The sequence below is a fragment of the Lampris incognitus genome, chromosome 18 (genome assembly GCF_029633865.1).
Source record: "Lampris incognitus isolate fLamInc1 chromosome 18, fLamInc1.hap2, whole genome shotgun sequence".
NCBI lineage: Eukaryota > Metazoa > Chordata > Actinopteri > Lampriformes > Lampridae > Lampris > Lampris incognitus.
Genome location: NC_079228.1, coordinates 36363419 through 36373144, shown reverse-complemented (window position 1 = coordinate 36373144; position 9726 = coordinate 36363419). Strand labels below are relative to the sequence as shown.

At 47.2% G+C, this 9726-nt stretch overlaps 1 protein-coding gene across 1 annotated transcript in view; it reads left to right on the top strand.

Annotated features, from left to right (window-relative positions):
* The window catches only part of enpp2l (ectonucleotide pyrophosphatase/phosphodiesterase 2-like), a 56223-nt gene that overhangs the window by 462 nt on the left and 46035 nt on the right, over positions 1-9726 (top strand). The gene's annotated exons all lie outside the window — the stretch shown is intronic.

Genomic DNA, 9726 nt, shown 5'->3' with positions numbered 1-9726 from the left:
AGCGGATCAGAACAGGCTGTCGACCGAGTCGACGATGATGGATGAATAATCGACTAGGATGGATTAATGCCGCCGCAGATCCGTCAACAGCGCGCGCGCCCACACACCTGTTCACGCGAGGGAGGTGCAGGTAAACGCAGCGGAGCGGTTACTTAATGGTGGATGTGGACCGTCGGTTTTTTACCCCTGACGCGTTCTGAGGTTTAGGAAACGAGGTGTCGTCGTCGTCGTCGTCGTCACCATAACCAGAGGGGGAAAGAAGATTTATCCGGGGAGATTCAAGTCATTAAAGTAATCGGTAGTCATGTAACGAAACGCTGATGAGGTCATTTCTGTTGCGAGCGGTCCAGTGATGCCGACCCACACTGCGGCTTAGTGGGCCACTAATTTCATACAAAACCCCCCCGAATAAGGACAAATGAAGTGGTGTGAAGCGGACCTGGGGAGACCGGAACCCGCTGTGAGGCCGAATGTTTTCACGGAGGCTCCGCTTGTCAACGCGGAGCTGGCTGTTCCTGGCTGTTCCCTGGCTGTTCCTCGGGAAGAGTCGTGTTGAGTGCGAAGACGAAGTGACGGTGTTGTGTCTCGCCAGCAGGTCTGACGGGAAGCCCTGCTGCAGCAGCAGCCCTGCAGCAGCAGCCCTGCAGCCCTGCAGCTGCAGCAGCCATGAGTAAAGCCCAGGCCGGATCTAATGACCCCGCAGCACCTGTGAACGTCAACTTCACGCCTTCACAAATGTACATTTGCATAGCTCTTAATAAGACTTCATAATTAATAAACTCCTAATATGGTGATAATGCATTTTATTGGTATAGTGCTTTCAAAGGTACTCCGTCGCTGCACATAAAGTTTTAAAAGTGCATAATCAGTGGTCGGTGAACTTGAATACGGAGGCCCACATTGAGACGTCCCTCTCTGTATAATTCATCTTTTCGTGTATTTCAAAATCCCAGATAAATCCTCTTGTCTACGGACGCCTATAAAGGGTTGAACAGGCGGATTAATTAGCACTGATGGCTTTCGCCTGGATTCATCTGTTCAGTCCATGGCTTTGTCTGAATACCCTCACTACCCGCCATAGTATTGGTACTACATAATACCCATTTTGGTGTTCGACATTAAAATCTCCATAGTATGGAAAAAATATAGTGAAAATGCAGGATGTGGACTATTTTACCTGAAAACCTAATAAGGGTTGACAGAGCAGTGGTTCAGAAGAAGACGGCGGCTTTGCGTGGTTGCCATGGAGATATAGGTTGTTTTTTTATATAAAGGTTGTTACCATGGAGGTACAGGCTGTTACCATGGAGATACAGGTTATGTCAGCCATATCCACTTGACGTCACTTCCAGTTTGACTGGATTTGAGATGCATACTAAATGTGTTTTGATGGATAGTAAGTACATAGTACTTGGGGTATTTGGATACAACTCAAGTCATGAGATTGCAGGAGGTCCTGATGATTTGGACCCTCCGTGTCTCCATCAAGTCCCAGTTACGCGAATGTAGGAGTTGGGGTTATATTCAGATTCAGATTCAGACTTTATTATCCCAGAAAGGCAATTCAGTTCCACAACCTACCAGACCATACACAAACTCACAGACAGCTGGCCATCAGCAGAATGTCAAGACAACAGACAGATCAGTGCGCGGGCAAGCGATACACACTGGCGCCCTCGTGTGGCCATGCATGCAGCCTCACACGAGGACCAGGCGAAGGATAAAATTCACATGCATTAAAAGAATAGAATAAATAAATAAAGCATCCTAAGATGCATTGCACGTTACAGTCCAATACAACATTCAGTGAACGTGCAGGCCCACAAGCCATGTGAACAACAAACAAGGTATAAACCAACCGTTGTGGTTTAAAACAAAATAAAGCATTTATTTAAAATGACTACTCTTGGGATTTAACAGCCTGATAGCAGAAGGAATGAAGGACTTGGAATAGCGATTCGTTTTCCTAGGGGGCGCTTTATAGCACCGGCCTGGGGGCATTACAGCGAATTCACGGGCAGGATGTGGTCAGGTTGGCTAATAATTCCTTTGGCGTTCTGGGCCCCACGTTACTCCCAGAGGGAGCACAAGTCTCTCTGCTGGATTATCTTGGAGCAGATCTTAACCACGCTGTTTAGGCTATTCCTGTCCTTCACATACAACCCGTTAAACCAAGAAATGAAGGAACAGTTGAAAGGACTTTCAATAAATGACTGGTAGAAAATACACGAGATGGTGTTACAGACATTAAAGGAGTTCAGCTTCGGCAGTAAGGGAATTCTTGTTGTCCACGCTTGACAATCGAATCTGTGTTCACATTGAACTTGAATTGGGAGTCGAACACGGTTCCCAGTACTTATACGTGTCGAACATTAGAACACCCTTGCCATGTATAGTGCTAGCTTTGGGTTTAATACTGTTCTCCCTAGAATCAATGAGGAGTTCCTTAGTTTTTGACACATTAAGGTCTAGGAAGTTATCGTCGCACCAATCAACAAAGGCAGGTAGGACACTCCGAGCCCCGAAGAAGAGACAAAGGTGCGGCATCAGAGAATTTCCCCAGGTAGCTCGTCTCTTTAGAAGACCTGCAGCTGTCTGTATACCAAATAAAAAGCAGGGGGAAAGAACGCAACCCTGGGATGATCCCCTGTTTGAGACCAGGACATTGGGCATAAGTCCATTAACTAAAGCCTGCTGGGTTCTGTCTGTTGAAAAGCTTAAAGCAACATTGACAGCTGATCAGGTAAACTAAAATAAGAAGCAAGCCGCTCGATCAAATTTGAGGTTGCATCTTGTTAAAAGCCGAAGAGAAGTCGGCAAATAAAAGTCTCACATGAGAACTGGCTTTCTCCAGGTGCTTATGTACTCTGTCGAGGATAAAGAGTTTTGCATCCTCCACACCCTTGCCAGCTTGATAAGGAAACTGCAAGGGGTCTAGTTTGCCGTCAGCTAGGGAGACAACTCATCTTTCAAAACATTTCTCAATGTTTTTTCATTGCAAGTGATGTAAGTGCAACAGGCCTGAACTCAGTTCTCTGGAATGTATTTTTTTTTTTTGAATAGGGATTATCGTGGAAGTTTTCCAGATTGGCAACAGTCGGCGCACATCTGAAAGAGTTTAGTAAAGACCTCGCGGAGCTGGTCAGCACAGTAGCGCAGAGTGCTCCCACAGATGGCTTCGGAGCCAGCAGTCTTGCTTATGTTCAGTTTCTTAACACTAGAACCACCAAGACGGTCATTATGGCCGTTTTGGATTTTCAAAGTTTAATAACTTTATGAAAAAATCAGACACAGACCTGCTGCGCCCCGGAGTCTCCTAAAACTGCATATATTCGCATTAAAATGAGTTTTAGATCAGTCGCACAAAAAACAAGTTGCGATGAGCTCTACCTAAAACGACCACGGACGGTCAACGTGACCGTCTCGTAATTTGCCCATGATCGTGCGCGTCATGTCACTATTTATGACGTGTGTTGGTCGCATCATTTCCTGCGTGAAGTCCGTTGCTCTGTCCTAGAAACACACTAGCGCCCCCCAGTGCAGCGAAACAGTCTACATTTAATTTTTGATTGTTTCCAACGTGTCTGGTTACAGACGCCGTTACAGACGCATCATGACTACCACCGACGTGTTGCAGTATTGACAGACGTTGGACAGCAGCCATTTTTAAATTGTTTGAAAGATAGCATTAAAAGTTGTTAAAATTTTAATCTTGGTGTCAGTTAGTTTCATAACAGACATACTGTAACGTGCATGGATAAGTAGACACGTTGGTCCTTGACTAACGGGTCGGACCCTTTAGTCGACTGGCTAACGTTGTCGCTTGCGGAGCGGGAGATACGGGTTCGCGTCCCGGCTGTGGCGACGGTTTCCCAGTCTGCCCCCCGAATTTATTGTAGCGAATCCCGATGGCAACCACAGGAACTGCCGCGGCGCGAACCCGTATCTCCCGCGCCGCGGGAGACATCGCTAACCGCTCGACTAAAGGGTCTGACCCGTCAGCTAGCGTGTCTACTTATCCATGCACGTTACACTACCCCCCTCTTTCGGGAAGCGCGCCCCGCGCTTCAGCATATCAACTCCTCCACGCCTCTGGGCGCATACGCTTCAGACGGTCTCACCATCCCACTTCTGACACCAATGTAGCGAATTCGGGGGGGGGGGCAACCACAGGAACTGCCGCGGCCGGGGACGCGAACCCGTAGCTCCCTCGCCGCGGGGGGACATCGCTAACCGTTAGTCGAGCGGTTAACGTTGTCGCCCGCGGTGCGGAATACACGAGTTCGCGTCTCGCCTGTGACGAACCGGCCGGGCTGCCCCCCCCACCCCGGATTCGCCACGTTGGTGTCAGAAGTGGGATGCGCCCGGACGCGCTTCCCGAAGGAGGGGGTAGTGTAAGGTGCATGGATAAGTAGACACGGCTAAGGAGTCGGACCCTTTAGTCGTGTGGGTGCGCGCTCTGGCAGTTCGGTTCCTGCGGTTGCCCCCCGAATTCGCTGCAATATGCAATGCATTACTGTAAACTACTAATAAGACACGTTAGCCCCTAGCTAACGGGTCTGACCCTTTAGCCGAGCGGTTAGTGATGTCGCCTTGTGGTGCAGTACACCCCGTATCGAATGCCGCACCGGGCAAGAACATAACCCGTTACATGAGTATCTCAGTTGGGTATTTATCTCGACAGAATACAGCGTTTAAAAACCTGCGGTCGTTTCAGGCAGGCGTGAAATCCCGGTCAATAAGGCGTTCTTGAGCTATCGCCGTAACTAAGCGGTAAAAGGCAGCTATCACAAAAGTCCACTAGATGGTGCTGTTAATCCCCCAGCGGGTAGGAATCGCAAGGTCCGTTGAGTAATCGCGTGACGTAATAGGGAAACGTTAAGCGCCGTCCGTCTGAGGAGGAGGGCGCGGTCCCGGTCCCGTGGGTTGCGCCAGCATGTTAGAAAGGGTAAATGTGTTGTTAAGATCGACTTTCACACAGATATTCTCCCGTATGTGTGAACACACGACCTCGGGATTGATGTTGTGACGTGGTTAAATAATGGACTTCTTAGTCAACCGTTCAGGGTCGGTTATTTTCTTGCCCGGTGCGGGATTCGATACGAGTTGTACTGCACCACAAGGCGACGTCACTAACCGCTCGGCTAAAGGGTCAGGCCTGTTAGCTAGGGGCTAACGTGTCTTATTAGTAGTTTACAGTATTATTGTGAGTGGTGGATTAATGTGATATTCTCTGTGATGTTTTGTACAGGACAGAGAACCACTGCTGTTTTTTTATGCGCTAGTGTTTTATTTCGAGATACAAATTTTTGTGTTTAATTTACATCCTTGAATTGTCCAAGTCATTAATGCTACTTTCATGTAATAAGGTAGTCCAGATTAAAGAGCCCAACATGGTTTTTTTGTATGCTGTCTGGACTCTTACTTCACCAGGCTGAATAATCTGGTGCCAGAAGTGGGATGGTGAGACCGCGAGGCCATCGGAAGCGCGTGCGCCCAGAGGCGTGATGATGTGCTGAAGCGCGGGGACGCGCTTCCGGAAGGAGGGGGTGGACTGGCTAGCCCTTGGCTAACTGGTTGGACCCTGTAGCTGACTGGTAAATGTAATCACCCGTGGTGCGGGAGACCCGGGTTCGCGTACCGGCTGCCTCCTGATTTGCTACATCACAATATAATTCTGAGCCGCATAGGCGTTTCTAGCCCATATTTGGGGGTGCTGCAGCCCCCCTAAATTGAACCCCAGCACCCCTAAAATTGAAGAGATTTTTTATTTTTGCTGTATGTCCATGTTTAATAAGCTGAAGAAATGTCAAAACCATATCCAGTATATGGTTTAAACGTAATGTTTAACAACAAAAATACAGCACCCCCCATGCTTCGATCCACCCCCCCAAATTTATCTTGTTTGGCCGGCCAGCACTCTAGGTGCTCAGCACCCTTAAAGCTCTGATCCTAGAATCGCCCCTGTTCTGAGGTACAAGGGACTTCCTCGACCTGGAAACATAAAGAGTAAAATCAGACCTTTCACGGTGAGAGAAAAGGGGAATGAAAAGTGTTTGACAGATCAGCGTCCTCCACTCCATTAACATTGATAGGTTGCTTGGTCTCGCTCGCGTCTTGGTTAATGAAGGCCGTTGGTTTGATCCTTCGCCAGGCCGCTGTAAGGTCACCGCTGCTGTACTGCATTTCTGTGTTGGCTTTAGCTTTTTCATTCCTCGCTTCTCTGGAGACAGCCTTTTCCTCGAGAGGCTCGCCGGTGTAAAAGATCCTTTTCTTTTTGCCGAGCTCTGCAGTTATCCAAGGTTTGTTATTTGGGTAAGTAACAACCTCTCTACTTGGGTTAACTGAGTCAACACAGAATGTGATGCAAGACGAGAGAGTGTCAGAAAGTTCAGCAGCGTCGTCACAAGCATCATCAAAACATTTCCAGTCAAGCATTCGTGTTGGCCAGTGTTACAGAGAAATTGCATACACAAAAAAGTCAATGAGACGAGGATCCTTCAAAATAAGACTTTTATTGACGTATCAACAAAGTCTGAGTCAGGTCTGCAGAGTGACTGAAAATCCGACAGAAGCCTCCCTTGTCTTTATACCATTTACAAATCTAGTGAACAATCTACTGCGTCAGTCAAGGTCCTGCTGTTAATCAGGGACCTTGTTGATCAGGACATGTTGGCGGGGCAGGAGCATCTCTATCGGTGCAAGGATGAAGTTAGGATGCCTTCAGTCATCCCCCTCTGACAGTCTAATGGTTGTCTTGATTTGCTGCTACTACTGCTGCTACTGTTTTCTGCCTAATAATGGTCACACTTACATGATGGAAGGTCACTTATCCTACTTTTGGGCATAAATAAGTTTATCTTCTTCTAAGGTTCTGTCCTGGTTATATGGCCTTGTGCTACTTGCCACAATTGCTTGTCACTCTAGTCACATGAAACGACAGATACCCACATGTGCCCTTAGTACTACCATAGAAGCGGGGGGGGGCAGTAGTGGCAGGTGGCTGTGTAACGTCTTAGACCCAGCAGTGTGCCTAACTTTTCCTAATGTACAAATGAAAAGAAAGAAAACATACCGTTCTTTTAAACAGTGGGCGGGGCTTCGTGGAAAGTACATTTGTAATGATAAAGTGAGTAGACACGGTTCTGCGATGGCGGAACGCAATGGCTGATGGGACTGTTGATGTAAGATTTGAAATCGTGTTTTAATGACTCAGACTAAGTAGGAGACCGTTTACTGGCTAACTGACTGTAGGACTGGGACTGATGTCGCCACTTGGGACATGGGGGGGGGGACTCGTCATGTTGTTGTCAGTTCTGGTCCGTTCTGGCCCGCCTGAATGAAAGAGCAGTCCCTGGGGTCGGGGTCGTGTGGTGTACGGGGCAGTTGCGATGAAAAAGAGATCTCTGCCTCTCCACAATGCTGTTAACGACCCGGATGTGTAGAGTCGCTACCTCTTAGGCAACAGGTCGGACCCTCTGGTTAACGTAGTCGCCCGTGGTGCGGGAGACCCGGGTTCGCGTCCCGGCTGCGGTGGATTCCCGGCCGCCCCCTGAATTGGCAGTACTTTTCGTTTTAGTTGGCAGCCCCCCTGCTTAAAACAGCTTCCCGCGCGCCTGCCGGTCAGCGACCAAGTCCTCACTTCTTCTCCCCACGCTCAAGGCCCCTGAAGGAGGGTTTGTAATAATAATTATTATAAATAAATAAATAATAATCATAACAATGACAATATATTTATCAGAAGTGTCTTGTGTAAAAGTGAGAAGTGGAACTAAAATATAAAATCAGCAAACAGAGGAAAACAGGTATATAAAGAAGAAGTGCGTGAAAAGGTTTTGGTGCTGGTGGTGGTGGTGCAGCACTGCGCTGAACTTGTGCTTTGTCTCCATCAGTTCACGTTGAAAGTGTTTCTGCTGCTTTGCTGCTGTGCATCCTGACGGTGCTTCGTGTGTTCTCTGCTTTCTTTGTTTCGTTCGACTTTATGGTCCATTTCCTACTGCAGTGTTTCTCAACCGGGGGTCCGCGGACCCCTAGTGGTCCGTGGTGTAAATTGCAAGGGGTCCGTGAAAATAAAATATCTTTAAAAAAAAGATCCTATGACATTTATAGAAATAGGATTATTTTACTCAAACGTGACTGAGACCTTTATCTACCTAAACTATAAAGGGTAACGGGACTTTTTTCTCTAATTACATCTGTTTCACAAGCGTCATTTATTGTATTTTAATAAGAGATCTCGCTCCCGTTTGCATTGTTAAACGTTACTGCATAAAAATTCTGTTGTTACATATATCTGAAAGTTACTGAATACATATTCTGTTTTGTTACATATATCTGAAAGTTACTGAATACATATTCTGTTTTGTTACATATATCTGAAAGTTACTGAATACATATTCTGTTTCGTTACATATATCTGAAAGTTACTGAATACATATTCTGTTTTGTTACATATATCTGAAAGTTACTGCATAAGAATTCTGTTTTGTTAACTATATCTAAGTTACAACTGAAAGCTCTTATCTTTGCCCCAAAGAGTGAATAAATGCTATAATGCAATTTAAAATGCAGTTTCTACTGTTTCTATCAAATTGCAACCCCCCTCCCCCAAGATCAGGTGGAGGGGTCCTCAGGGTAGATCAAAAATACGCAGGGGGTCCAGGACCCCCAAAAAGGTTGAGAACCACTGTCCTACTGGGTCCATGTTATCAGCCCCTGCTGCGACAAAACAGTTTCTCACATCCGTTTTAATTTAATCTGATCAGATTATAATCATCTAACTTCATCTAATCTAATCTAAACTGACCTAATCCATCCTAATCGTTTCTTTTGTACTTTGACTCGGTCAAAGTTAATCTGTGCGGGGCGTCCGGGTGGCGTGGCGGTCTATTCCGTTGCCTACCAACACGGGGATCGCCGGTTCGAATCCACGTGTTGCCTCGGCTTGGTCGGGCGTCCCTACAGACACAGTTGGCCGTGTCTGCAGGAGGGTAGCCGGATGTGGGTATGTGTCCTGGTCGCTGCACTAGCGCCTCCTCTGGTCGGTTGGGGCGCCTGTTCAGGGGGGAATAGCGTGATCCTCCCACGTGCTGCGTCCCCCTGGTGAAACTCCTCACTGTCTGGTGAAACGAAGCGGCCGGTGACTCCACGTGTATGGGAGGAGGCACGTGGTAGTCTGCAGCCCTCCCCCGGATCGGCAGAGGGGGCGGAGCAGCAACCGGGACGGCTCGGAAGAGAGGGGTAATTGGCCAAGTACAATTAGGGAGAAAAGGGGGGGAGGGGCTTAGTCTGTGCATGTGTTTCTCATCTTCTTTGGAGGAAAAATACATTTTGTGTCGCGAGAATCTGGAAAAGCGAGTCGGGTTATACTTCTGGATTTAACTGCCGGGAACAAAAGAGGGAGACGACGTGTTACCGGGATTCATCCCTCGTTGTAGGATCTCCTCATTCCAGACATCAGCTTTATAAACATTTTGCCAGTATTTGATTTTTCTTAATATTTTGTCTTCTCGATCCTTTTTAAAAAAAAATTTTTTTATTCCGAATTTAAAATTGACAAACGAAGCACTCGTCTGCATGTCTGTTTTTAATCAGAGGGGATCCCAACGTCACATGACTGGTGACCGTGTGTTACTATGAAGACATACATGCAGAGTGATAGACATGTGGTATACAGTGTGTATCACCCTGCCCAACAGTATACCATACCGTATACCATACAGCATG